The sequence below is a fragment of the Molossus molossus genome, unplaced genomic scaffold (assembly GCF_014108415.1).
Source record: "Molossus molossus isolate mMolMol1 unplaced genomic scaffold, mMolMol1.p scaffold_m16_p_20, whole genome shotgun sequence".
Classification (NCBI taxonomy): domain Eukaryota; kingdom Metazoa; phylum Chordata; class Mammalia; order Chiroptera; family Molossidae; genus Molossus; species Molossus molossus.
The window spans coordinates 52,387,318-52,394,184 of NW_023425356.1; positions in this window are offsets into that span (position 1 = coordinate 52,387,318).

A 6,867-nucleotide genomic window follows, 5' to 3' on the forward strand; every position below is an offset into this window, starting at 1 on the left:
GACCCCAGATAAGGAATTCCATGATCCCTGGGAGGGTCCCCAACTAGTTGTAACAATGATTTTTTTTAACTGCTTTTCCGTAGCCCTTTTCCTCTGGGTGATGTCTGCCATCGCGTCCTTCACTGAGGGTCACTGGCTCAGCCCTGGAAGAGACAGTTCAGGGTTTGTTGGATGCCAAGGAATAGCAGGCGCACATTGTGTTGGGAGGAGAGAACCCGTGGGAAGGAGAAACTGCGGGTTAACTTGACCTGAACTATTGGGTCTTTCTCCAGCATTTGTCCATGTACCTTTGAACACTCACGTGGCCCAGTGAGACGGAAGCTTGGCAATAGGCAGGACGATGCCCAGGGGCTGGACTGGGTCGATGACAGCCAGGGTTGGCCTCTCCACCTTGGGAAGGAACATGAGCTCGTACAGGGACACCTCATCATCAGTGACTAGAATAAGACCCCCAAAGAAAGGAAAAGAGAATCTGTATCCTGTAGCAGAAATGGTCACATGTATGTTATTAATGCCATCCTCAAAAATGGCATCCATCTCCATGAACGTCTTCATGTGGGGCCTCACTTGGACGCTTTCAGAATCGTGATTGGGCAGGTCATCGCTGACAATATTTTGGTATAGCAAACCTGGTTGGACCAAGACAGTGCATTTTCACCATATTTTGGGTATTTCATTCAAAACCTAGTTTTCCATAGAAATAGAAATGGTTGAGATGTAACTGAAAAAACAGAGAAGTGTCCAAAGTCACAGGAATGATATCCTTCCAGGAAGACCTCCTAATGAAAGAAAATAGTATTTCTCGTGGTCTTCACGCCGTAGCACAGGCCTGTCCAGGTTCCCTGGGCTTGACGTTGAGTTCCAGACACCGATTCATGCTCCACCGTGACTATAGGGGTGGATTTTCATGTGCGTGTTGATGATGGTTGTAGATAGATTGTGGGAACTACATGGACCTGGAAAAGTCTTCTTTGTGTTGTTTCCACGACCCTGCTTCTATATAATTTGACTCATTATTCTCAATCCTTAAACATTTTGAATTTAAAGCAAAGAGAGGGGCCACACCAAAGTAGTATCCTCATGGCTAAAAACCTCCAACCTCACATTCCAGTGTGATCTTCAAAACGTTCCTGACTTCATTACGGGGGATGGTTTTCTAGGCTGGAAGCTCACAAGTGGTCTTGTCCTCTGATCAGACCAGGGGACGCCAACTCAAACTCCTGTGTGTACACAAGTGAGTATATCTGCATGTACACATGCACAGTGCTATGTTTTGTTTATGTTTACCTTGAAACGAAGATATGGCAGGAGGCCAGAGTGTTTGGCATCCATTCTGAAGCAGTCCACAAAGTTGGAGTTGCGCTTGGAGTTGGAGAAGTTGTCAGGTACGAGGAAGTCGCTGAGACACATCATCTCCTTGGAAGTGTTGATGGTCACAGATTTGTAGATCCTGGGCGTTTTCTCTGAAGTATTTTTGTACAGGAGAACATTTCTCAATGAAATGAACATCACGATAAGAAAATCAAAATGAAATATTTCAGAGAAGAAAAGTAATCACAGGTAGACTAAAGGGGTGCATGGCCTTTTATTTTCTCAATGAAGATCTCCCTTTGTTCTGTATCTGCTAAAGGAACAAGTTACATTGATGAACGAGAGACATTGCTGACTTATCAATAGAAGTGATGGAAGCCAGAAACAATGGGATGATATATTTAAAATGCTGAAATAAAAACATGTTTACCGAGACTTTATACCCAGTGAAAATAGCCCTCAAAAATGAAAGAAAAATGAACATGTATTCAGACCAAGTGACCAGACCAATTTTCAGAAATCCCGCATTTCCAGAAATATGAAAGAAAGTTCTTTAGGCCAAAGGGAACAAACCAAAATGCAAAGTCAGGAAGGAATGATAAACATTAGAAATAATAAATTTATGGATAAACATTACATCTATTGTAAAGCAACAACAACAATAATGTCTTGTGGGGTTTATAATATTTTTAGAAATAAAATATATGACAACACAAAGGCTAGGAAAGGGGAAATGGAGTTAAACTGTTGTAAGATCTTTGCTTTTAGTCAGAAAGTGGTAAAAGCCCAAACATGAGGTAGAAAGTAATGTCAAGATGCATATTGAAAATTTTCAGATAATCATTAACAGGGAAGCAAGAATGGATGTCTAATAATTGATGTATGAGAAAAATAGTAAAGTATAAAATACTGAGTAAAACCAAAAGAAAGAAGGAAATGAGTGCATCGATTCTTCCTGACTGGTGTTTCAGGCTTCTTGGGGTATATTCCTAGAAGTGGGATCACTGGGTCAAATGGCAGTTCCATTTTTAATTTTTTGAGGAAACATCATAGTGTTTTCCACAGTGGCTGCACCAGTCTGCATTCCCACCAGCAGTGCGCTAGAGTCCCCTTTTCCCTACATCCTCGCTAGCATTTGTTGTTTGAGGATTTGTTGATGGCGGCCATTCTGGCAGGTGTGAGGTGATATCTCCGTCATTTTATCTCTCTGATGATTAGAGATGTAAGCACTTTTTTATATGTCTCCTGGCCATTTGTATGTCCTATTTGGAGAAGTGACTATTCAGGTCCTCTGCCCATTTTTTATTTTTATTTATTTATTTATTTATTTATTTATTTTATTCTCACCCGAGGATATTTTTCCATTTTTTGTACAGATAGAGTGGGAGGGAGAGAGAGGAAGGGAGAGAGAGAAAGAGAGAAACATTGACGTGAAAGGGACACATCAAGTGGCTGCCACCTGCACGACCAACCAGGGCCGGGGACAAACTGCAACCGAGGTACGTGCCCTTAGCGGGAACTGAACCCGGGTCTCTCCGGACTGCAGGCCGACGCTCTAACCGCTGAGCCAAACCGGCCAGGGCCCATTTTTTAAATTGGATTGTTTGTCTTCCTTTTGTTGAGTTGTATGAGTACTCTATATATTTTGGATATTAATCCTGTATCTGATGTATCATCGGCAAATATGTTCCCCCAGAGAGTGGGTTCCCTTTTCATCTTGATGCTGGTTTCTTTTGCCATGCAGAAACCTTTTAGTTTGATATAGTCCCATTTATTCATTTTTTCCTGTTTCTTTTCCCCTAGGTGATATGTCAGTGAAAATTCCACTATGTGTGATGTCTGAGATTTTTCTGCCTACATTTTCTTCTAGGATTTTTATGGTTTCACAAGTTAGATTTAAGTCTTTTATCCATTTTGAGTTTATTCTTGTGTATGGTGTAAGCTGGTGGTCTAGTTTCTTTTTTTTTTTGCATGTAGCTGTCCAATTTTCCCAACACTACTTATTGAAGAGGCTGTCTTTACTCCATTGTATGCTCTTACCTCCTTTGTTAAATATTAATTGTGCATACTGTCTTGGGTTGATATCTGGGTTCTCTGTTGGTTCCATTGATCGATATGCCTGTTCTTGTGCCAGTACCAGACTATTTTGATTACGATGACTTTGTAATATAACTTGATATCTGGTATTGTAATCCCTTCCACTAGTTCTTCTTTTTCAAGACTTCACCAATCAGGAAGAATATACGCACCCCTATGTTCATAGCAGTACTATTTACAATAGCTAAGATCTGAAAACAGCCCAAGTGTCCATCAGTAGATGAGTGGATAAAAAAGCTGTGGTACATATATACAATGGAGTACTATGCAGCTGTAAGAAAGAAAGATCTCTTATCCTTTGAGACAGCATGAGGGACCTGGAGAGTATTATACAGAGCAAAATAAGCCAGTCAGAGAAAGACAAGTACCACACGATCTCACTTATTGGTGTAACATAATGAACAAAATACGCTGTCGACCAAAAAAGATCCAGAGTCATGGAAGCAGGGACAGACTGACAAACCTCAGAGGGATGGGGGGTGGGAGGAGGGGGAGGGGTGGGAAGAGATAAACCAAAGAACTTATATGCATATATGCACAACCCATGGACACAGACATTGGGCTGGGAAAGCAGGAGGGGTGTGGGAGTGGGGAGGAGGAGTCAAGGGGAAGAAAGGGGGACATCTGTAGTACTTTCACCAATAAATAAATAAAAAGAAATTTTAAAAAGAAAGAAGGAAATGAGGACTGAAGATGAATCTAAAACAAATGAAAACATGACAGATGAAACGAAAAGCCAACTACATTTACAAGTCATTACATGTAAACGCGCCAATTGAAACAACAACAAAAAAAAACATGACAAAAGTCTTTTTATGTTGTTCACAAGTTAGACTGAAAGGTTGGCTGTATCATGAAAACACTAATCGAAAGGGCTGTGTATTCCTATCAAATGAATTGACATTATGGCCAGATTAGTTAGCAACAGGGAGGGAGAGAGTGTAATGATATAAAGGTCAATACCACAGAAGATATAAAAACAAACATGAGTTCACCTAGGAACATAGGCTCCAAATATATCAAGTAAAAATTAACAGAATTTAAAGGAAAAATAGAATAGAAAACCCATATCCGTTGCTGGAGAATTCAAGTGACCTGACTAAGTAACTGAGAGATGGAAAGGACAAAAATTGGGAAAGGCGCCAGAAACTGAAGAACACAATTAAATAACTCAGTCGACATACATAGGTGATAAAGCCAGAAAGTTTAGACTACACATTCTTTTGTTGAAGGGCATGAGACCTATTTACTGTACTAGGCTGGGCCATTTAAAAAGTGTAAACAAATTTCAAAGAATGAAAATCATACACATTCTCCAAACACAGTGGAATTAAATTACAAATCAATAACAAAGATAACCAGACCCCGCCCCGCTGCCCCCCCCCCACCACCACCTAGTTTGGAAATTAAGCAACACATCTAAATAACCCTTAGGTCAAAATATATCTCACCAGAATATTAGAAAATAGTTTGACCCGAATAGTAATGAAAAGACAATACATCAAACCTGTGATGGCCCTTGCCGATTTGGCTCAGTGGCTAGAGCGGCAGCCCGCGGACCAATGGGTCGTGGATTTGATTCCGGTCAAGGGCATGTACCTTGGTTGTGGTTTGTCCCTGGCCCTGGGTGGGGTAGTATGGGAGGCAACCAATTGATGTGTCTCTTTTACATCAGTATTTCTCCCTCCCTCCCTCCCTCCCTCCCTCCCTCCCTCCCTCCTCCTCCCTCTCTCCCACTCTGTACAAAAAATGGAAAAATGTCCTCGGATGAGGATTAAAAAAAAAAAAATATATATATATATCATTTTGCCCTGGCTGGTTTGGCTCAGCGGTTGGAGCGTTGGCCTGTGGACCAGAGAGTCCTGGGTTCAGTTCCCGCTAAGGGCACATACCAAGAAATAAAAAAGAAAGTGTTCCATAAAGGTCACCCCTCAGCCTGCAGCGGACACACGCTGACATGTTCCCCCAGCCCCTGCACAAAGAGGAGCGTTCATTTATTGTTTCAATGTGGCGCAGCGTCTGTTCCATGTGAAGAAACTACATTTATTGTTTCAATGTGGCGCAGCGTCTGTTCCATGTGAAGAAACTACCGTCCAAGCTGTTCAGAGAGATCTTAAAAGGTTACCTGATTCAAAACTATTTTCTAATATTCTGGTGATATATTTTTTGACCTAAGGGTTATTTAGATGTGTTGCTTAATTTCCTAGAACTTTCCAGAGCCCGCGGACATCGTCATTGCCTTCAGAGCAGGCAGGCTCCCAGCTTCCCCGCAGTAGCAACTTCATGGCAGCCCTGCCCGGGTGCCTGGCCGGCCACCGCCACCTGCTTCGCGGCCGAGGTGCCAGGGCTGGGTGGGCAGTGCCGAGCTGTCTCCACCACCTTTCCACCGGAACCTGCAGTTCGCGGCGCTGGATTTGGGGATCCTGAGGATCCCGATGAGCCTGAGAACGTCAAGGCGAGGACACATCTCAGGGGCGGACACAGCGGACACGGTGACAGGTGGCACTCCAGGGAAGCCTGGAAGAGCAGCGCACATTCGTCGCATTGGTGTCTGTCTCCATTAAACACAAGCTAAACGCGGGAACTGGGAGGATGTTTGAAAACTGCATTTTCAAAGTTTCTGCCTCGGGATTGACGGCTCCAGTCCCAACACTGCGCCCACTGGCTCCCCAGAACCGAGTCCTCTTCTAACCGCAAGTTGGTAACGTTGCCAAGGGCCTAGATCTTAAATGTTCTCACCGCGCACGCGCGCGCACAATGGTAACTGTACGAGGTGATAGAGGGGTGGCTACGCTGCGGTGGTAATCATGTTGCAACACGTAAGTGTATCAAATAGCACTGGCCACCTCAAATCACACAACGGCGTGTGCCAATTATTGCGCAATAAAAATTAGAAAAATATGCAGCCGGTGTGGCTCAGTGGATGGAGCGTCATCCCATGGATTGAGAGGTCCCGGTTCGATTCCCAGGCAGGGCACAGGCCCAGGTTGCAGGCTCCATCCCCAGTAGGGGGCATGCAGGAGGCAGCTGATCCATGTTTCTCTCTCACACGGATGTTTCTCCCTTCTTCTCTCTCTAAAAAAATCAATAAAAACAGATTTTAAAAAAAGAGAATAGCCCTGGCTGGTTTGACGCAGCGGTTAGAGCATCGGCCTGTGGTCCAGAGAGACCTGGGTTCGGTTTCTGCTAAGGGCATGTACTTCAGCTGCAGTTTGTCCCCGGCCCTGGTTGGGTCGTGCGGGTGGCAACCACTCGATGTGTCCCTTTCAGTCCATGTTTCACTCTCTCTCTCTCTTCTCTCTCCCTCCCACTCTGTCTGAACAAAAAACCAAAAAAAAGTCCTCAGCTGAGGATAAAAAAAAAAAAGAATAAATATTAGAAAAATAAAAACACAGGTAATGAAAATGAGTTAAAAGTGAAAAAAAAAAAAACCATGTATTTTTGAAATTATTACTTAAG